The sequence below is a fragment of the Schistocerca piceifrons genome, chromosome 2 (assembly GCF_021461385.2).
Source record: "Schistocerca piceifrons isolate TAMUIC-IGC-003096 chromosome 2, iqSchPice1.1, whole genome shotgun sequence".
Lineage (NCBI taxonomy): Eukaryota > Metazoa > Arthropoda > Insecta > Orthoptera > Acrididae > Schistocerca > Schistocerca piceifrons.
Window position 1 is genome coordinate 1,103,793,727 of NC_060139.1, and position 23,534 is coordinate 1,103,817,260.

Below are 23,534 nucleotides of genomic sequence, written 5' to 3' on the forward strand. Positions count from 1 at the left end.
TTTTGTTGATGATTTCATAGTATGAGCCACGCGGGGTAGCCGAGCGATCTGGGCCGCCTTGTCACGGTCCGCGCGGCTTCCCCCGTCAGAGGTTCGAGTTCTCTCTCGGGCATGGGTGTATCTGTTTTCTTTACCGTGAGTTCGTTTAAGGGACGGATGGCCTCAGCAATTTGGTCCCGTAAGACTTTACCATAAATTTCCAAATTTCAGAGTATGGGGAGAGACGAAAGCTGAAGCGCAGAAGAAACATAACGAATGGAACAACACATTCAAAAATTTCAGACTAAAAATAAGCGAAACAAAGACAGTAGAAATGACCAACAACAAGCAAGGAACAACCTCAAATATATTTTTAGAAGGAGTCAAAGTAGAATCTGTTTACCATTTCAGATACCTAGCAAGCACGATCTCTAAAGACAACACCATTAGGCAGGAAATACTCAGCAGGACACATAAAGCATCCAATTTTTACAATCAAATCAGAAATCTTGTCTGGGATGACAAAATGCCACGAAAAGAAAAAGCGACCATGTACCACACGTATTTCGTACCAATCCTAACACACGGTTTAGAAATATGTACCCTACTAAACGAAGAATTCAGGCAACAGAATTGAAATTCATTAGAACTATGAACCAAACAAGTAGAATGGACAAAATCAGGAATGAGGGGAATAGACAAGTAGCTGGTACTGAGGTTTGTGATAAAGAAACGCAGGCGTCAGTGGTATCGGCACAAAATGAGAAAGAACAACCAAACGGCCGCCAAAAGATATTTCAACGTGAACCTCGTAGGAAGAAGACCAACAAATCGCTGGGTAGAGACTGGATCGGAGCAGAAAAGACACGAATGGGCGGCTGTCCTGGAACAGAAGATGTACGAGGACAGGAGGGGATGGCGAGCGCTGGTACACCACGGGAGTTGGGAAACGGTGGTGATGATAAACTCATACAGGGGAAGGTAAAGCAGCAGGTGGAATACTGCGAAAATGTAATCAGTGTACAAAGGAAATCGCCCACAGAACCGTCGTCCGACCCGTACTAGAATGCTGCTTAATTCTGTGGGACTTGTACCACACAGACCCGACAACGTGTGTTTGTAGTATGATTGTTTCTTATGTTGGTTTCCCGCCAACCGGTGTCTCTTGACGGCAACAGTCTCTTTCCTGAAGACGGCCGAATTAGCCGAAAACCGGTTCCAAACAAACAATCGCAGAACAAAAACACAGTTTTTTAAATATGAAATTGTTCTTGCAAAAAGAACTCAGGAAAGCATAAACACGAATTTCTTCTTGTTCTTAGCTACCAGGTTTCATCACCGTGTCCCGTGTCTCGCCACCGATCTCCTCGCTGGAGAACTATGACAACGAGTTGCGATCTGCTGCAGCCGACGCCTGCGTTCTCTTCCGCTGTTGGTGGCGCGGAAACCTATCTGCCAGCAGCCAAGTAAGATTCTCTCTCTCTCTCTCTCTCTCTCTCTCTCTCTCTCATTACAGTTTCCGTTCGTCACTTCAGATGAAAGGAAGGCGGTTAGTTTCAAAGGATCTCGTCCAAGGCAGCACGTTTCCTGGTTTCCCGGGCGTGATGGCGTCGAAGCCACGTCTTCCTTCATAATACACACTAGTGCGCAAGCGCTGATCGTCGTCTTATCTCCAGGGATGTATGAGAACACGCACAACTTGAGACCCAGCATCTCTCAGATTCCGTGAGGCGGATTCACACTGGAAGTGACCGTCAGAGGGTGCTGGGCCACGTCAGACGCAATCTCACATGGCTGGCCCAGTAACGAACGGCGAAACTCAACTTCTGATAGACCACCCGTACACAAAATGTCGGAACGCAGTGTCAGAATTAAGGAATTAGCAATTAACGGTAAAGGCAACTTCATAAACGACGTTCTGGACAAAGTAAAATGCTGACGAGTGCAGTGACCTCCAGGCATTTCAAAACTTTGCTAGAGAACATATACACTTAGAGACACGCCAAACAACATTTTTTTTAAAATAAATAGAACCTTGCTGTGAAACTACGTGGCACATTAAAACTGTGACCTTCGCCTTTCGGGGAGAAGTGCTCTAGCAGCTAAGCTACCCGTCCTCCGAGGTATACCTCCGCCACTATCTCATCTCCTAAGTTCTGAAGTTCACACAAGTTCTCCTTCGAACTTGCGGGACCGAGACTGACTCTGAGCACTATGGGACTTAACTTCTGAGGTCATCAGTCCCCTCGAACTTAGAACTACTTAAACCTAACTAACCTAAGGACATCACACACATCCATGCCCGAGGCAGGATTCGAAGCTGCGACCGTAGCGGTCACGCGGTTCCAGACTGAAGCGCCTAGAACCGCACGGCCACACCGGCCGGCGGACCGAGACTCCTGGAACACACGATACTGCAGAGACACGGCTTAACCAAAGCCTGGGGGATGTTTCCAGAACGAATGTGTTGTCCGCGAAAGTCAAATGTTCGTGGTTCGAGTATCGATCCGGCAGGTAGTTTTGATCTGCCAGGAGGTTTCATATCGGCGCAGAGTCTGCTGCAGAGTGGAAACAACCCCAAGACTTTGGCTAAGCCGCTTCCCCGATCTATCCTTTCCTGCACGAGTACTAGTCCCGCAACTGAAACGGTAGAGCGGTACGTGAAGGAGACGAGATACTGGCGGAAGTGAGGTGCGAGGCCGGTCGCGAGTTCAGCCCACGCCTACCACAGTAGTGCAAGTTTATATGCCAACTAGCTCCGCAGATGACGAAGAGATTGATGAAATGTATGCTAAAAGAAATTATTCAGACAGTGAAGGGAGACGAAAATTTAATAGTCATGGGTGACTGGAATTCCATAGTAGGAAAAGGGAGAGAAGGAAATGTAGTGGGTGAATATGGATTGGGGGGAAGAAATGAAAGAGGAAGCCTCCTGGTAGAATTTTGCACAGAGCATAACTTAATCATAGCTAACACTTGGTTCAGGAATCATAAAAGAAGGTTGTATACATGGAAGACGCCTGGAGATACTGGAAGGTGTCAGATAGATTATATAATGGTAAGACAGAGATTTAGGAACCAGGTTTTAAATTGTAAGATGTTTCTAGGGGCAGATGTGGACTCTGACCACAATCTATTGGTTATGAACTATAGATTAAAACTGAAGAAACTGCAAAAAAGTGGGAAATTGAGGAGATGGGACCTGGATAAACTGAAAAATTCGGAGGTTGTATAGAGCTTCAGGGAGAGCATTAGGGAACGATTGACAAGAATGGGGCAAAGAAATACAGTAGAAGAAGAATGGGTAGCTTTGAGAGACGAAATAGTGAAGGTAAAAAGACGAGGGCTAATAGAAATCCTTGGGTAACAGATGAGATATTGAATTTAATTGATAAAAGGAGAAAATATAAAAATGCAGTAAATGAAGCAGGCAAAAAGGAATACAAACGTCTCAAAAATGAGATGAACAGCAAGTACAAAATGGCTAAGCAGGGATGTTCGTCAATGTTGAGCATGTTCGTCAACACCGCCAAACAAGAAACAAATTGTTATTTCTGTGCCTGAAATTAATTAATTCTCTCTCTCTCTCTCTCTGTGTGTGTGTATGTGTGTGTGTGTGTGTGTGTGTGTGTGTGTGTGTGTGTGTCTATTTACATAATGTTTCACATACGTTTCCTTTTTCCTCATCTCCATCACTGTCAAACACTATACAGAGTATTGAGTTGTCACTGTCACTGTCGCTGTTTCACTGTTTACCAGCTCTAAAAACAAACATGGCGGGCAGTGGTGTTCTTCCTGGCGGTTGTTCCGAATCTTGCAGCGCCATCCATCGCAACAGGCGGAGAACTGCGAGCAATGTAAGAAGTCTCCCTCTGCGCTCTTTCTTTATCAACTGCGTGCTTCCATGCACTGCTGAGTGCATATCCGGAGTCTCTGTTGAAATTATTTTCACAGAGTCTAGTTTCAACTGCTTCCCTGATGACAGAGTCGCAATAGTTTGAAGCGAGAGCAGGTATTCTTGTTTCATCGAATAGAACCTTGTGTTTATTTAACAAACTGTGCTCAGCCACCGCTGATTTCTCTAGGTACCTGTATTTCAGATGACGCTGATGTCCCACACTGCGATCGGCGACAGTTCTTACAGACTGGCCCACGTAACTTTTGCCACACTCGCGAGGAATGCTGTAAATTCCCGGTACTCTCAGGCCCAGATTGTCTCTCACGGGTCGCAACATTTGCTTAATCTGCCTGGGTGGCTCAGGACTCTGCCGATCGTGTTGGTCGTTGCACCGCAGAATGGTAGCCGCGCCAAGTGTTGGTCCTCGTGGTCTGTTCGAACAGTGTCGTGCTAGGAATCTTCCCGATAGATATCAGAATCAAATATCGGGCCGCTCTGTACTGGTTAAAGATGGGTAGACTAGACCAGGTCAACATATTGACTGGTTCCCCGCTGAACAATAAGCGGGACCTCAAAAAATGGAAAATCGACACATGGCAACAGGAATGGGGCACAAGTGATAAGGGACGGAGAGTCTATACATTTTTTCCGAACATAACGGAAAGATTAAGAATGAAACATGCCGATCCTAGCCGCGGCATGGTGCATTTCTTGACTGGCCACGGACCTTATCCCACGCACTTAAATCGCGTGAGTCTTAGAGACACATCAACGTGTACATGTGGAGGTATGGGAACCCCCGAACACACAATCCTATTCTGCGGGAAATACAGACAGCACAGAAACACACCTGGGATACAACACCTACAGACAGAGGAACACATATACGATGCGATCAGAACACCTGAACTTTGGGACATACTGAACGCACTAACAGACAAAATTTCTGACGAATGCCACAAAGAGTACAGGAACAGAAGACCACACAGACAATAAACCTATATGCAGCACCCCGACAGACACCATAGTGTGGAAGAACTAAACTAAGTCTCAATATAAAACAACTGACATGCAATAGACTTACATAAGTAGACCTAAAACTGACAATAGATTAATGTATAAAATTAGACATAAACAGTGTCGGCGCACCGTCGCAATTGCCATCAGCTACCACGGCACTCTAAACCTGTATACAAGTAACCAGATAGAACATAAATAGAGATATCAAACGCCATAAATAGAATAGAATAGAACTTCCTAGGCTAAGGCTAGGGGACTGAGGATCAGAGGCTTGAAGATAAATCCCAAGGCGCTCATCCTCAGCCCCCTACGGTGGTGGGACTATCATCTCTTCCTTTCCTATCGTCTTTTCTCCTCTTCAGACTAAACTATTCCTTGTATTTCCTTCTTCCAATTCAAAATTAATTTTTGTAAAAATTTTGTTAAATCGGTTTTGGGAAAGCTGCCAAAGTAAAGAAAGAAATAAGAAAAAAAAAAAAGCACAGACCCGCCTCCACGTGGCGGGACACGGGCAACGGTGCGACCGGATGCGGGAACTGGTGTGAGTTTCATCAACTACATCAGTGTCCGCACACCGGTCGTAGCGGCCAAGTGGTCAAAATAGATCCACCTTAAGCACTTAGGTGGTGGGTCGTAAAATCAGGGCGGCAAGTGAAAAAAAAAAAAAGGTGTCCTTCCTAGGTTTCTTCGCCAGAGTAGATCTGACATCACGTTCAGAATAACCATTTTTTCTGAATACCGTCGTCAGATGGTTAATCTCGGAGACGAGATGATCCTTGTCCGAAATAGTCCTTGCTCTGTGTACCAAGGTATTCAGCATAGCTCTCTTCTCAGCTGGGTGGTGAGAACAACGTGCGTTTAGATATAAATCTGTATGCGTCGGTTTTCTGTACACAGAATGTCCGAGACGTCCAACTGATTTTCGCTCCACCAGCACATCTAAGAAGGGTAACTCCCCATCCTTCTCCACCTCCACTGTAAATCTTATGTTCTGGTGTACACCATTCGAATGATCAACAAACTGCTGCAGTGCCTCATTTCCATGTGGCCAGATTAAAAATGTATCGTCAACATACCTGAAGAAGCAGAATGGACGTAAGGGAGCACTGTTAAACGCTCGTTCTTCGAAATCCCCCATGAAAAAGTTAGCTATGGCTGATGACAGTGGCGAACCCATGGCTGTTCCGTCAGTAATTTCATAATATTTTCCACCATACAAAAAATAGGTTGTCGCAAAAGTGTGTCGAGATAACTTCAGTATTTCAGGAGAGAAATGAGCAGCCAACAGGTTTAACGTATTTTCCACCGGTACCTTTGTAAACAAAGAGACCGCATGCAGGCTATCATGATGTCATTCGGACCTATCCTCATCTGCTTTATGATGTCAACAAACATTTTTGAGTTATTAATATGATGGCTACAGTGGCCGACTATAGGTGCTAATAATTTGGATACGTATTTTGCCAACCGATATGTAAGAGACCCAATAGCAGTAACAATATAATCTCAACGGGATCCCATCCTTATGGACCTTGGGTAGACCGTATAACCTGGGTGGCCTTGGTGCTCTTGCACTTGATTAAGTACGGTACAACAAAATTCCACAAAACAATTCTTTCTTTTGTCAAATAAATTATGTTTCTTCTTCTTATTACTATTATTATTGGCAGTGGCTGTAGTTGTATAAACATGTTGATAAGCGTAACTGCTATACGTCAGATGCTATTAATTTCATACTGTCAAATTTATATGAATCTAAAAATTTGTGGACGCCCGGAACGTATAGTGACGAGCGGCCGCTGTTGCTGCCTCTTAACTGTTAGGATGCTCGATGCACTGTATTTATTGTTGTAGGTGTTTACAGGTATGTTGGTGCACAAGTTAGCCAGCATTTTTCACGACGTTACGTGCTCACCACGGCCTTACCGCTCTCGAAGCAGCAAGCGATCTACGAATACAGATACCACAAATATTACATACAGCTCGTGTAATCCACGCACTACTAAGGACAGGCGAGATTCTGTTCAGAACAGCTTTCCTCCGGACATTTGTGTGTTTATTTCGTCGTTTGTTGTCTATCTCAACCTTGCGTTTCACATTGGGCTGTTCTATATCTACTGGATTCGAAGGCAACATTTTCGTACAATGCGTCCGATAGTCTCCCCTGCGCCCTATTCTCGTCCAGACTGCTGCACCGAAGCATTCGCGAAGGCGCCAGGGCAGCAGCCAGGTAGCCAGGTCCGTGTCCACGTGTCAGGCAGGCGCTAGCGGAGTGCACAGTCAGACAACTAAACAGCAGTGGTTGTAAGTGACGTTCGGCGGAGGAGGCAGCCGCCCCCCGCGTACGACACGGCGACGTCATCGACAGTAAACGACGTGCCAGTGCAAGTCGAAAGGGCTGTGGGCAACTCAGGAGGGCTCAGACGTGGACGTAAAACGGGAGCAACTAGGCAGGAAGCCTGCAGCCGATAAAAGACCGGCGTTAGGTGACGATGAGGTAGGACAGGAAATGCGAATCGTGACATACGTGAATCAGTCAGACATAACCCAAATAGACAAAGCTGTAGTACGAGGTATAGAACAGAGAACGATTGTGCAGACTCCTACTCCGAGTAAAGATAACAAAACGTGGCTTCAAACAATAACAGATCCAGGTCCTTACGTTGCATTCATCGAAGCGAAAACTGACAACATAGGTAAGTTCCATGCTATGGCCATTGCCAAATTGTTTCACGAACATATGCTGGAAGTCAGAGGGCAGGTTTGAAACACCGCAGCGGTAATAAGAAACAGGTTAAAGGTGGGAGTGGGAACGGCCAACGCGGCGAACAGAATAATGAGGTCGCAGACATTAGTCGATCGCTAGCTAGAACTCTATACACGACACCACCTAGTCTATAAACAGGGGTGGATGTAGATCCTGACACAGACGAGTTAATGCACGAAATAAAATCGTTAGTGGAAGTGAGACTGAATAAAATGGTCTTACAAAATAATGCTAAAGGTGACCTGAAACATGAAACACGTGTTCAAACTACCTCAGAATGTGTGAGTACATTTACTGTACGCGATGCTGGGTGGAACCTTGCAACCCGTGCGCGTATGTTACTTACGAAGACAATGCCGCAGCAAACCCAGGTGTGACGTGAGTGCTGCTGCTCACCGAACGTGTCTGAATCGGATTCGATGTCCTAAGTGAATCGAAAGGAGAGTACGTCACGAATTTGCTGACACACTAACATTTCAGTTCAAGAAGCACTGGACATACTAAAAAACAGATCTTACGCTCAAGTCGCCGCACATCACTGGAACTGCTCGCCCACACTCAACAACAGATCGAAAGTACTCCCTGACGTGGCTCTATAAGAAGCGACACTGCGAACGAGTCATTGGGTGGGACGCCGTCCTGCCGAGCACGCGCCGCGCAGTAGAGGAGAAAATGCCTGAGCTACGTGACAGCTGAGTGCGGCGGACTCTGTGGTGATACGCCGACACAGGGACTAGCCGAGGGTGCAGTAGCGATCAATCCGTAAGTTCCCAAGCAAACGATAAGCAATGGCTGCGAGGGAGTAAACTTCTAATACGAATAGTGGAGCGGATAAAAACATGTGATTGAACTAATAAACATCCGGGAGCTACTTGAGGAACAGGAAATCCGGCGTATGAATATTGAAACCTTTACAAAAACCTAAGTACACAATGGAACGACATTAAATTACATGCCGTTACCGAATGAAAACTGCCTCCCCTGAAAACTACACCTTTTCCAAGGTATCAAGTTGTAGGAGCTGACAGAGAGGCTCAGCAATCTTGATCCGTGATTACGTAAGTTACAAATGGGTCGAAATCAACTACACAGTCGGGGAACTGGAGGCAAGAAGCACTGGACATATTAAAAAACAGCAACTGCTATTGAAGTAACCATTGCGATTAAAAATATATCATTTCATTCAGAGCTCAAAATGTACACACAAATAAGGAGAAGATTCTCCGTAGATTACAGCAAGCGGATGCCCCTAAAGCGATTTTCAGAGATGTCAGAACCCGCCAGCCTACGTGGGGTTGTAGACGGGTTGATGTTGGGGGAAAATGATTCTGGAAATAATCGATGAAGAGAATTTAGTAATGTTGAGTGATGGCTGGGCGAGCCGCATCAGTGTAGCTAGTGAAGGAAAATGAGCGGCCGACCTAGCGTTACTGGATCAGTCTAACTGGCTCCTGCCCGCTGCAAGACCCACTCGTATCATCGGATCACCTGCCTACCGCTTGCACGGTCACGAATGGCTCGTTTTGATATTCGTATGGGGGTAGGGGATACTCGGAAAGGTGACTGGGAGGCGTGCAAGAAATGCGTGCCGTGCGATACAACACAGAAGCGCTCACATGCGGCTGCAGGGGGCTCTCGCGCAACTTGTACAAGGGCCTTCACCGAGGAAGTCTGTGCTGCGACAGCGGCCCCGAAGGGCACGGTGGGATGCGGAATGCCACGACGTACATGTGATATGGATGGAGGCTTTGAGGCGCTACAAGGAACTCACCACATTAGTAAATTACCTCGCCTTAAAATGTGCAATAGCGAAAGCCAAACGTACTTTGAAACAAAAGCGAAGAATAAGTTGAGAGGACTTCCGTTTGACTTTCACTAAAGAAACAGCGGTCACAGAAATCTGGCACGGAGGACCACGCAACGGGGCGCTCGTACATCGGAGGACGTGTTGGAGGGAATACCGCAGAAACTGGCTCACACTACGATGGATCCCAGACCTCAGTAAAAGGTGCGCGGGTTCGGCCGATGACCTTTTGCAATCGTATAGCCTGACAGAGACGGGCAAAGCAGCAGTAAATGGGGAACGTTCAGCACCGGGCCCTCACCATACCAGCTGCGAAACGCTCTGCCACCTCCCACGACTGGCAAAACAACTCCTGCTTAATATCCTGAAGAGAGTATGGGATCCGTCCACGAAACTATTAACAACAGTGGCGAGTAAGAAACGAGACGACGAAAGAAATAACGTCGAATCGTATAGACCGATAACGTTGTTAACGTGGAAATACAAAACATTAGAAAGGTTGATTAAGTATAGATTGAAGTCGTGGGCGGACAGGCGTTTTGGCGCCGTAACAATTTGGGTTTGAAAGAGCAATGGGCACAAACCAAATTCTAATGCTTTTAATAACCGACATTCACATATCCGCAAGTGAAAGTAAATACTTATTGGCAACTTTCTTGGAGTTAACAACAGCCTACGACTTTGGTTCGATACCGATATTAACACATAAGCTAAATAACTAAGGTATGCGCAAGAGATTTGCTCACCGTCTACAACAGGTATTATCGCACCGACAAATCGCCACTAGAAATGGCCCACAAACAATCGGACTGCAGATGACCAGTGCGGCTTGTCGCAAGATTCTAATCTGTGCCCACTGCTTTCCAACCTCTACAGCAGGGGTATCATGACCTGGTGCGGGATAACAATAACGTCTTGCAATCTGCCGCCGATCTCTGCACATATGCAACCGGAAAGACATTAAATCAGACCACTGAGACATTAGGACAGCTAATGAACAATTTCCAGTGTTGGCTGTTAACTAACTCACTCGAAACATCTCCTAGTAACACCTCCGTCTGTGTATTCACTATACACAGATGTACCGTCTCGAATCAAATAAAAGTAGCGTCATGTACGTTTCCAGTGAAGAAAATTGTCAAATATTTAGGCCTGGAAATAGACCGCAAACTAACATGGTGCGTACATGTTAAAAGAGTAAACAGAAAAGTGCGAAAGAGCAGTAAATATGCGAATATCCTAGGGGAGCAGTTACGGATATTGCCTGGGTTGGGGGGGGGGGGGGGGCACCCCAATGTGCATCTACAGGGGACTTATTCGTCCCTCCCTGGACTATGCATGCATCCGCAAGCAAGTCCACTCTACTCAAACTGGACAAAATACAGTGTAAAGCGCTCCGCACCTGCGTCACTGCGATTAAAGTGGCGCCAACAAACGTACTGCTGTGGGATACATCAGAACCACCACTACACCTCTGACGGCTTCATCTCGCGTCTAAGTTCATGTTAAAACGTAGCCAGCTTACGAGAGCGTTGTTTACGCAGAATATCCGGAACGCGGCAATCGACTATTTTACCAGATGCTACTGGGTCAATAGACAAGCGTCGACATAATTATGTTCTACATTACTTTGAAACAGAATAGTTGCAGCACAAAGTGACGCACGCTGCAGCTCTGCCGTTATCACACATCCCTCGCTCGAATCAAACAACTCAATGATATCTGTGATAACGCTTCGAGAACGTGATGGCGGTACGAGACTTAGAACACGTAACGCATGCCAAAAATGCAATAGCACCGGATGTGCGTTCGTAGACAACGTAAGCTCGGGATGTTATAAATTACCCGAAGATCTGTCTATTACGACGCCGGAGGCAGTGGCCACTTTAGCAGTACTTTACGTACTCAGAAAAATGCATTGAGAGCAAAATTATCATCTTAGCCGACTCCCGAGCAACAATCAGATCTGGCAGAAAGAATGTACACAGCGACACAAGAACCCAGTCATTCGTGAAATTATCCAGCAATCGAGTGGGCTACAAAATCAACAGAGAGAAGTAAGAAAGGCCGCAGCGGGATGCGCCGACCAGCCCAGCCGGCTAAAAGCAGGCGTGGCTCGGGGACCGGCGTGTCCGCACACGGGCGCGGCGGGGAGCGGGGTGCACGAGCCGGCGGCGGAGGGGGGCGGAGGGCGTCACACCGCGACACAGCCCGTGCTCCCGGCGGCAGCACTTTCTGTATACCACCACTGCAAGAACGAAAGTCAGTAGAGCTCGTTTTAAAAAAACATTTGCACGCCCAGGGACTGATCGACAGGCCTCTTCGTACTTGTGGAAATGAAGGAGACGCGAACTGTATAATATATTAGGACGTCCTGAACAGACGGACAGGGCAGACGAGACACTAAATCAACTGAGTGCTATGGGGTACAAAGCCCCCCCCCCCCCCGTCCCACTGCGTTATCACTATTTAGGTGGCAACAGACGTCAGGGTGTACGATACGAACCCGCGTGCTGAGCGCCCTGGGAGTGTTCGTGTGATCAGTCACATCGAAATGTAGGTCCCGCGAGTACGGAGGAGGAGGCGAGAGCGGAAGCGAAAAAATTGCTGCTCCGCCCGCAAGGAGAACCCCACTCACCCAACACGTCAAGTCAGTTCTAGTTGTACACAATGATTTATTTAAAATAATAAACCTGACGTTGTAACTGCCTCATATATATTAAATTCTGCACACAGATAAGCGGAGTGTATACACACCAATTTTATAAAATTTATACTTCTTTTGCTATAACTGCGTTGAAATTTGTACATAGGTAATACCATAAGTCATAGTCGTTGCTGATGTGCTTAGTTGTTTGTAATGTCATTAAACCAAAAGCGAAAGCAAACAAATAAAAGAAAAACATGTGTCGATGGCACCGAGGGTGTTCCCGAACTGGGGGCGGGAGGGGGCGGGGCGGGGGGGTTCTGAGAGGGACAGTTGCCCATTTCACTTCGCGCACGCGTTAATGTTGCACTCCCGCGTGATCACGCCACAGGAGGGTGGAAAAGAGGAGGGCCGAAAAAGCGTACGTTCAAATTTCGTCGAGTGTTTTGGACGGTACCTTGTAGTTCCAACCAGTACTCGAGAGCAGAAATTGAAGTCGCGCTGCAGCCGAAAGGCGTGCCATTACGTTCGAAAGATATGCAGCCGCCTAATATCGTTAGAGACGGGTCGTAACGTCCTAGGTCGCCACATTTCTGTTGCGCATCGCACGGCGATCTATCGTTTTCGACCGACAATATGCGGGAATCGATGCCCCAGGGAAAGGGGTGGTTTCATTCGGCCCCTTCTGCCACTTTCCGAGGCTTTTTCGCGTCGGTTCTGAACGGCGGGGTGTGTCAAATGTTTTCCTCGTCCAGTCGTAAGTGCAATGCGTGATTTAAACGCTGGGTGTCGCGGTTCTGATCTCCATAGCAGAGACCTCAAAAGAAGTAGCGAAAGGCGTGTGCGAGGGGCTGCGACGCCCTTTCGTCATCTGACAGGTCCGCGGTGGCACGACATTCGGTGCCAGTGTGCATCGTTAAGCCACCTTACCTGAGCTGTGGCCTATCCTCCGCACGTGTGGACACCCGTCATCCAGCCCGAGGATGACGTCGCAGGACGGCACGCTTGTGCAGCGTCACACGGGAAGGTCGAGCCAAATTTCCAGGTCACGCGTCGCAATGGCACAAAATTACGGGGTGATCCTTTAATTTTGTTACGCAGTGTAATTACCAGCTACTACTTGCTCTGTATGTGGTACCACAAACCCAGTCCCACCATCAGATATATGTTTAACGTTATACGGTGCTGTGTACACAAAACCCAAATGATATTGTGGATTTTCGGACTCGACGGCAGGAATCCGGCTCCAGTAAGACTGCGTGCGGCGGCCCCGACGGCGGCTGGCTGCAGCTGCACTGGCGGCTGTTCCAGCGGCGCACAGCTGCCAGCAGCGGCTACCGCCGGCCACTCCAGCTATCACACAGTTTCAAAATAACGATTCACCTGCATTCTTCGCCAGAGAATCACTTTCCTTTTTTGTTTCTTAGCGACAATTATCGCCACAATTTCACACACGGATCGGAGTCACAATTTTATTGATGACCGAGGCTCCAGAGGAAGGGACAAGGTCCCGTCGACGCTGAGATCGTCGCCGTGTCGCCTTAAGCTACTTCAGGGAAACCACGGGACGAGCGACACGGGAAAGATATTTGGACGGCCGTTTCCAGTCTCTCGACAACTGCGTCATTTCTCTCGGTCTACAATTCGACCGTAATTATGTCTGTCTCCAGACAGAAACATACTGGTACCATTGTAAGTGCGCGAAATAACCTCCCACCGGCTAAAGCCTTCAAACTGGTCGCCAGTGCGTGACATTTCATTACTGTCTGCTGTTCCCATACTGCGAGAGTACTCCGTCTATTTTTCCTCTACTTCTTCAAATCAAATGAACCAAATCAAATAAATGCTTCGTTATAAGATTTTTTTAAAAATTTATTTAATAACACGACGAACAGATACGAATCTGAGAGGCACTAGTGTAATCTTTCGATTAGGGCCGCTGTACACAAGAAAATGCCCGGCGAGCAGTGAGGAAGTGTGTTGCTACGTAGGAAGAGCCGAGGATAACCGCTGTAAGCGCCCACAAAAGATGACGCAAGAGCAAATGATGAAGACCTCAGTCAATGTTTTGTCACCTTATGTCTTGAGTTCTAGTGGAGAGAGCACGTGTTTAGATATGAGATGCGTGTTGTAGGTTTCACGGTATCTGAATAATAATTTCTCTCAGTGCAAAAATATGAAGCCTTTTTATTTTCTTCCGCGCACCACGAAAAGGTCATGTCACCTCCTACGGCCTGCAAATTAGGAACAAGTCCGATGAAAATGAAAATTACATTACCTACACGGTCAATCGTAAGTTTTGCGGCTTCGGAAGAAGGAGAAGCACCTAACAGGAGTGTATAGATCTTGACTACGTGAAAGTACGTTCACCTTAAAACGGACTCAACGGAAACAAAGCATAAAATTCCAAAATTTGGGCATTAATTGAAAATAATTGATTTCTATTAATTTCTTTATTTATGTACCCTTTCTTCTTATTATTGTTATACATGCACAGGAGTTCTGAACGACAAGTGAGAAGCCGAGAAAAGAGAGACGTTAACGGGTTATGTTAGAAGCACTATGAGAAAATGGTGAGCTCACGAGGTGGCATAACGGTAACTGCACTTGAATGTAGGTAAGGCGGCAGACACGATGCACGAAAGGAATATTACTTTCTATGGGCAACAAGACCGAAAGGATTTTTGCCTGTTTGCGTTCCTGGTTCACTGACAAGGGAACCTTCCCCATCGCACCCCCCTCAGATTTAGTTATAAGTTAGCACAGTGGATAGGCCTTGAAAAACTGAACACAGATCAATCGAGAAAACAGGAAGTAGTTGTGTGGAGCTATGAAAAAATAAGCAAAATATACCAACTGAGTAGTCCATGCGAAGATAGGCAACATCAAGGATAATCCGAACTCAGGAGCGCCGTGGTCTCGTGGTTAGCGTGAGCAGCTGCGGAACGAGAGGTCCTCGGTTCAAATCTCCCCTCAAGTGAAAAGTTGTTCCTTATTTTCGCAAAGTAATGATCTGTCCATTCGTTCATTGACGTCTCTGTTCACTGTAATAAGTTTAGAGTGTGTTTTGCGACTGCACCGCAAAACCGTGCGATTAATAGACGAAAGGACGTGCCTCTCCAATGGGAACCGAAAACATTTGATCGCAAGGTCATAGGTCAACCGATTCCTCCCCAGGAAATCACGTCTGATATATTCTATACGACACTGGTGAGGGCATGTGCGTCACATGACAGGAATATGTTGTCGACCCACCTAACTTGTACACGTGGCGAATGGGTAAAAAGATTCTACATTGCCCGATTTAGGTTTTCTTGTGGGTGTGAGAATTACTCCCAAAAAAGTGATGAAAACATAAGAGTTTGTCACATAAACTGCAACAAATGAATCCAACAGTTTCACAGTCGCACACTTTTGCCTGTACTCTGTCAAAACATATGTTTTTAACGTTTTCAAATTTTTCCTTGTGTAGACCGTCAAATCCTGCATGTGTGTGTGTGTGTGATGGTCTTCAGTCCTGAGACTGGTTTGATGCAGCTCTCCATGCTACTCTATCCTGTGCAAGATTCTTCATCTCCCAGTACCTACTGCAACCTACATCCTTCTGAATCTGCTTAGTGTATTCATCTCTTGGTCTCCCTCTACGATTTTTACCCTCCACGCTGCCCTCCAATACTAAATTGGTGATCCCTTGGTGCCTCAAAACATGTCCTACCAACCGATCCCTTCTTCTAGTCAAGTTGTGCCACAAACTTCTCTTCTCCCCAATCCTATTCAATACCTCCTCATTAGTTACGTGATCTACCCACCTTATCTTCAGCATTCTTCTGTAGCACCACATTTCGAAAGCTTCTATTCTCTTCTTGTCCAAACTAGTTATCGTCCATGTTTCACTTCCATAGATGGCTACACTCCATACAAATACTTTCAGAAACGACTTCCTGACACTTAAATCTATACTCGATGTTAACAAATTTCTCTTCTTTAGAAACGATTTCCTTGCCATTGCCAGTCTACATTTCATATCCTCTCTACTTCGACCATCATCAGTTATTTTACTCCCTAAATAGCAAAACTCCTTTACTACTTTAAGTGTCTCATTTCCTAATCTAATTCCCTCAGCATCACCTGATTTAATGTGACTACATTCCATAATCCTCGTTTTGCTTTTGTTGATGTTCATCTTATATCCTCCTTTCAAGACACTGTCCATTCCGTTCAACTGTTCTTCCAAGTCCTTTGCTGTCTCTGACAGAATTACAATGTCATCGGCGAACCTCAAAGTTTCTATTTCTTCTCCATGGATTTTAATACCTACTCCGAATTTTTCTTTTGTTTCCTTTACTGCTTGCTCAATATACAGATTGAATAACATCGGGGAGAGGCTACAACCCTGTCTCACTCCTTTCCCAACCACTGCTTCCCTTTCATGCCCCTCGACTCTTATAACTGCCATCTGGTTTCTGTACAAATTGTAAATAGCCCTTCGCTCCCTGTATTTTACCCCTGCCACCTTCAGAATTTGAAAGAGAGTATTCCAGTTAACATTGTCAAAAGCTTTCTCTAAGTCTACAAATGCTAGAAACGTAGGTTTGCCTTTTCTTAATCTTTCTTCTAAGATAAGTCGTAAGGTTAGTATTGCCTCACGTGAGCCGGCCGAAGTGGCCGTGCGGTTAAAGGCGCTGCAGTCTGGAACTGCAAGACCGCTACGGTCGCAGGTTCGAATCCTGCCTCGGGCATGGATGTTTGTGATGTCCTTAGGTTAGTTAGGTTTAACTAGTTCTAAGTTCTAAGGGACTAATGACCCCGGCAGTTGAGTCCCATAGTGCTCAGAGCCATTTGCCTCACGTGTTCCAACATTTCTACGGAATCCAAACTGATCTTCTCCGAGGTCCGCTTCTAGCAGTTTTTCCATTCGTCTGTAAAGAATTCGCGTTAGTATTTTGCAGCTGTGACTTATTAAACTGATAGTTCGGTAATTTTCACATCTGTCAACACCTGCTTTCTTTGGGATTGGAATTACTATATTCTTCTTGAAGTCTGAGGGTATTTCGCCTGTCTCATACATCTTGCTCACCAGATGGTAGAGTTTTGTCATGACTGGCTCTCCTAAGGCCACCAGTAGTTCTAATGGAATGTTGTCTGCATATGTCCAAGCAAATCTGAACATGTCCTGGAATTTTGGAGAGCGAAGTTGAATATGTCTGAGTGCCTGAGCATTGATAATTGTCTGAAAATAAAAAATAAAATTTTACGCTCGAAGGAAGGACCTCTCGTTCCGCAGCTGCTCACGATAACCGCGGGACCACGGCGCTCCTGGGCTCAGATTGTCCTTGATGTTGCATATGTTCGCTTGGACTACTCAGTTTGTATATTTTGCTTTTTTTTCATAGTTCCACACAACTTCTTCCTGTTTTGTCGATTGATCTGTGTTCAGTTATTCAAGACCTATCCACTGTGCCAACTTATAACTAAATCTGAGGGGGGTGCGATGGGGAGGCTTCCTTGTCATAACAAATTAAACTTAGCTAACCTAAGGACATCACACACATCCGTGCCCGAGGCAGAATTCGAACCTGCGACCGTAGCGGTCGCGCAATTCCAGACTGTAGCGCCTAGAACCACTCGGCCACCCCAGCCGGCTCACTGAGATTGAACGGGGTCTTCAGGAAGTAATGGGTCGCAAACGAAAAGATCGAGGAAAGTGACCATTTGTGAAGAAGAAACCTGCAACGCATACGCGTTTGCCAGAAATGTGAAAATGTGAGGCGCGCAAGACGTGGGCAGGAGGAAGAGAAGAGGACCACAGAAGTGGGACGCAAGACTGCTGGTTGCATTTTGGGAGTCGAAAAGAACACGACCGGGACGCTGCCGTCCAGAGCTGTCCAAGCACAACGGCTGAGTACGTTTCAGACCACATTACACAGACGGAGACGACAGCTCTTTCGAATGACGCACACCTCGAATTGTAAGGTCCAGAAACTTAACTCCTCCTACAACTGAAAGCGATATCGTCACGAAGATGCGGTTTTCCTGATCTATTCTCGTCATTTGTTCACGAAACCCGTCGAGGAGATTTTCTTTCATCACGGACAAATACTGCTTACACTTTATTACAATGAAACTAATATTTCAGATCATACTCTGCGTTCTTTACGTGTTCCTCGTGTTATTTACTTGCTAAGATTGCGAGAGCCGCTACAGTTTCGCGAGAAACGCCGAGTCGCGGCAGCGTTCACAAATCCTGCCCCTGCTGCTGCGACAGGAGGCGAGTTGGTCGTTTTCGTGATTCTGCTTCCACCTACATTCGTCTATTGGCGAAATCAAAGAGAGCAGCAAAAATAAAGCCCGAAAGAAGAATTTCGGTCTAAGCTTCTGTCAGCAATTAATTTTGACAAAACCAGAAACTACATTTCATTATTTTACAACGGCCTCTAAAAACGAACAAGAGAAATAAGTAAAAAACTGTTCATCGTTTACTCTACAAATAACCCAGAAAATTAGTTTTATGAAAACCAAACACAAGGCCGACAAAATTTGGAGCAACGTTAAGGAAATGAGCGCCTGACAAAACACTGGCTGGAGTGATGCTCCAGTAGTGACCGCCGACCTGGGTAGAGCGCCTCGCTTCGTCGTGACTCGTTTAGAAAGCACGGGGGCGCGAGCTGCGGCGCCAGGGAGCGCAGCCGAACGCGGCGGGCGACGCCAGCCGGTTACAAGTAATCCTGCTGTAGACAGGCGGTGCTGCCTTCAGGAAAGGGACACGGTCAGAGGACCGTACGGGAATTTAGAAATACTGGACACAAAATCTGCACTCGGTATAGTGACTGGTAGCAGGATGAATCGAAGAGACGAGGGGAAATAATCCGATAGAGGCCGATTACAAGAGTAATGGCGGACATCCGAAGAACGCTGCATAGTGTAACTAGTATAGACTGTGAGGATACCGTGGTCATTTGCGCACACAGAGCAGTACAGTCGGTGTTAGGGATCTGGGCTGGAGCAGCTTCCTGCAACCGCGTGCAGCGCGGCCGCGGCGTACCCAGCTGCCGTGCGCCGCGGGTCGCGTACTTCGACAACAGGTAAGGGTCTGAATCTGATGACGTGTCTTGCACCGGCTTCCTAATAGCTCCGCAACAGCTGCCGTACCACACTGAAGTAATGTTCGACTTTTTTTAATGACCTATCATTCAGTAACGTGTGGGTCCGCGATGAAAGGAGAAAGATAACGATAGCCCTCCGCACCCCTCACATCCGACGTCTGATCTCTGCCGCCACCGGCAAGACGTTGGGGAGCTCACGTGGAAACGGATACAAGGATTAGCAGACACAGAGCTGTCGTATCGAGACTGAATATTGCAACACCCACATCCTCCAAAAATAAACGACAATATATCTATTTAAAAAAGCAGGTAAAAACTAGCTTCACATCTTCCTGAGAATGAAACTGACTGCAGCGGAGCAAAGTCACTTGTAGAAATCAAACACACAGTGAAACTTTTTTCGGGGAAGAAAGCGTGGCATGGTAAAAAATACAGTCTTATCAACCTGCCTACAGATCAGCACTGACATGCTCTTCAACTTCGTGACTGTCGAAAGTGGGACAATGGGTTCCGACGAGCAACATATCATTGGTGTTGCCGTCAATTCCTCGTGTGGTGCACTCTCCAGTCACGCAGGCATCGGCTCTTGCGCCGTTCTTCTCTGCAGTTCACCGTTGTCAGTCCGCGAAAAGAAGGGAGTCGCTCGACTAGGCAACACTCACTCACACGACTGTCAGAGCTTTCCTTACACCCACCACACGTATCACCTGCTAGTGAGCACTGCTGCACACAGCAAGTACAACCACAACTACAGTCGAGGACAAGCTTTTTGAAAAATGCCCAGGAGCGTGCGCAAGCGCCAGAAAAAACTCGTCTGGACCAATGAAAAGGAAGGGGGGGAGTGAATCAACCCCACTGATGATATTACTCCTGTATGTCAGTACGGTTCGACTGCCTCAAGTACCCTTATAGACAAATGGTGGAAATTGGCATATCCACAGTCAGTTTAGTTAAGGGGGGCAGGACGTCAAACTGGCCGACTAGAGCAGGAGAGGCACCACAGGACATTTTATTGCCACTATCTATACTTCCACAAATAAATTCACAAACGCTTGTCAGCATGACCAGGAAGGATTCAGGATGCACACTCATAGCAGTGCAAGTTCAAGAACATAACAAAACAATGTTTTTACATGTGAAATTTCATCTTTTTTCACTTACTATTGGCTGCATTTGTTGCTATAGGTACACTTTTCTTCATAAGTAAGAGAGATTCTTCGATGAATTTTGCACAGCATACAAACCGTACTTACAACTGTATGAAACTCCAGAGTATTTAATTTGTGAAAAAATGAATTAGTTGTTACACTTTAAACTTTATGTTTAGAAAAAGCTCAAATTTTATAGTTAATTATGTCAATTTTTATCACACTTTTTAATAAGTTTGGAAAATTCTAGAGTTTTGTATTAAGCAGTTTGTGTGGAAAATTCATCGAATAATCTCTATTAGTTATGAAGAAAAGTGTACCTATAGCAACAAATGCAGGCAATAGTAAGTGAGAAAAAATGATGAAATTTCACACGTAAAAACATTATTTTGTTACGTTTTTGAACCTACACTGCTATGAGTGTGCATCCTAAGTTCTTCCTGGTCGTGCTGACAGTCTTGTGAATATATTTGTGAAAGTATAGATAGTGGAAATTAAAACGTCGTGTGGTGCCTCTGGTGCTCCGAATCGGCCCGTTTGACGTCCTGCCCCCCTTACATGAATAGCTGGAGTGAATACTGAACACTCAGTCGGCGTCTTATACTCGAACCCGGCCACAAAAAGCGTGCCGGACGACGTGGCGGGCCTGCTGCTACAGCGACGGACACGGCAGTGACAGGCTGTACACCGCGTTGGTAAACAGTGTGTAAAGTATAACATTTTATAACATTTAGCACGATCTTTTCTTAGGTTGTACAGACTGTATTTCTTGTGACACACACTAACTGAAATGAGTAGCCACACGTCTGTAGGCATTCCAGCGTTCACGGCCTGGTGTAATACGGTTCCACACCGTACGTGTCAGACCAGCCTGTTGCCGTAACACACGCACGCATTGACGCAACAGCACGACACAAAACACCGTGGTGACAGCAGCATCCGCGCTCCAAACCCAGCACGTCGCTTTCCTACAGCTGCTGTACACGCGCCTGTACTCCGCAAGCCATTGCACTGTGCGTCGCAGTGGGTGCATACCTCGTGGCTGTCCGAGCTTAGCTGCTTTACTCGATTCGTTGCGATGCAAGTGTCAAAGCCCTAATACGACGACTCCTGTACGTTATTCCTTTCCGCGACCCTGACTGCCGCGGCAATAGAATCGTGTCGCATAGTCTTCTAAATTTATGGAACAAGATCTCGCGAGAAATGCATAATTTGTCTTCTAAAGGTTGCTGCATAATCTTCTTAATTACAAGTGTTATACTGTTGTAGGGACTGTATTAACTCGTTTGTAGTATCTTAAGGAAATCCGGAGTAAAGTTAAAAACAAACTAAAATCTAAGCCCTGCTTTCATAATCGTCTTTGTGTGGTTTTAACTCACGGAGGAGAATTAATTTCAAGATGAATTACCGCTACGGACTTGACGCCGACGAAACGTCTCGAAACAGATTAAGTTTCGGATATCGCGCAGCTGCTGCGTATTGGCAATTAACGACCTGTGCTAATTTTTCTGTTTCCACGGAAACTGTTTTAACGAAGCGAAGAAAGCTGCTAGCGACGTGCCTGCGAGTTCGTTCCATCTGTGCTTTCCTCTTGTTAAGGATTCTCTAGGACGTCTCCGAAAGTCTGACCCGAGGGCTTCGATCAGAGGCCTGTCACGGTGTTGCACGTTGCGCAGCTGCGGCCGGCCCTGGTGCACGTAGCTGTAGCTGCAGCTGTAGCTGCGTGCGCCCGCCAGCTGCTGTGCTTCGGAAGCGCCCCTGCCGACTGCGTGCCGGCGACCTACTCGCAGACTCACCTCGCGCCTGTTTCTCTGCTACCTGGTCCGCCGCCTTTGTCACGAGACGCTGGCTGTTCCGGAACAGCCGCTCTTCCTCACCTGTTTCAATTGCGCAATGCCTCGCGGCTTTCACTCAACAGGAATGGCTGCCAACCGCCTTTAAAGCATTGGCAAGCAATCTACTGCGCCCGTACCGCTACGAAAACAGGGGATTCTTTTCTTTTTTTCTGCAAATCTTTAAGTTGTTTTGGATATTAATATAATTACGTAACCAGTAATTGTTTATTTACAGTGCACGTTCAGATATTCGGAATACATTTCTTTTTACGTTTGTCTGTCCACACGGCTCGTGCTAACAGCCACCCGCAGTCGGTATCTGGTGAAATTGTGCAAATTCGACACGTCAATATCGCAGTCAGCAATACGGACCTCCACGAAATATGACACGGATATAACAATGGCCAACGTTTTTCACTCCCTAAACGTATCTGAACGACTTTCCTCGATGAAATTTTGGACAAAAGGCGTCAACGATCCAGTCAGCCTCTTCTGACACTCTTTAAGAGCATCAGATGGCTCCGTGTGCCCATTTGCGAGCACCAAGCCGAGGTGGTGGAATGATCCGTTACTAACAACGGTACAGTTAAGTTGTTAGAGGAGGATCTGTTTGACAACGAATGACAAGTGCTTCGTACAACGACAGCACCGCTTGGCTCTCGCTAATATGGGAAACGTGTATGAGCACACGCCCTCACTGACGCCGCGTCGAAGCACCCACCAGAACGATTCGGCGAGCGCACGCGGCGGCGGGCTCGGCTGGCGGCCCGCGCCACACACCAGCACCCACTTACCGCTTATTCTCCGCATAGCAGCGCCGGCCGGTGTCCGCTCCTCGAGGTACGTATCCACACTCGGCTGTTTCTTTTCCCCTGGCGGTGCACGACGAGGAAATGGAAGCAGCGGTTCGCTACACACACCACACGCTCAGCACTGCACAGTCGGCTGCAATCAGCCGGGGCCCGTCTCCATGCCGGCACACACTCGCACCTGTACACACCCGCACACACGCGCGCGCACAGCACCCGCGACCGCACACCGCGCCGCGCCGCGTCACGTCACGTCCGCCGCTGCCGAGCCGAGCGACCACGGCGACGCGCAGAGTGGCGACTGGCGGAAGGCGGCGGAGAGCCAGCAGGCGCGGCAGCCGGGGGGGGGGGGGGGCGGTAGGTCGGGCGACGAGTGGAGGGGAGGGGAGCCCCGCTGCTCGATAAGAGAGGCTGCCTGCCTGCGCATGCGCCGTGCGTCACCTCCGCTTCCACCTGGTCCTCGCGCAGCGAATACTCTGGTGCTCTCGTTCTTGTTTACATGTCGCGTACACAAACAGGGGAAC

General features: G+C 47.0%; 1 protein-coding gene across 1 annotated transcript in view; it reads right to left on the bottom strand.

Annotated features, from left to right (window-relative positions):
• LOC124777979 (caskin-2) overlaps positions 1–23,289 on the bottom strand; it is a 1,020,751-nt gene extending 997,462 nt beyond the window's left edge. Inside the window, exon 1 of the mRNA XM_047253543.1 lies at positions 22,996–23,289. The gene's annotated coding sequence lies outside the window, so the exon portion shown is untranslated. The remainder of the gene's footprint in view (positions 1–22,995) is intronic.
• Between the last annotated feature and the right edge of the window lie 245 nt (positions 23,290–23,534).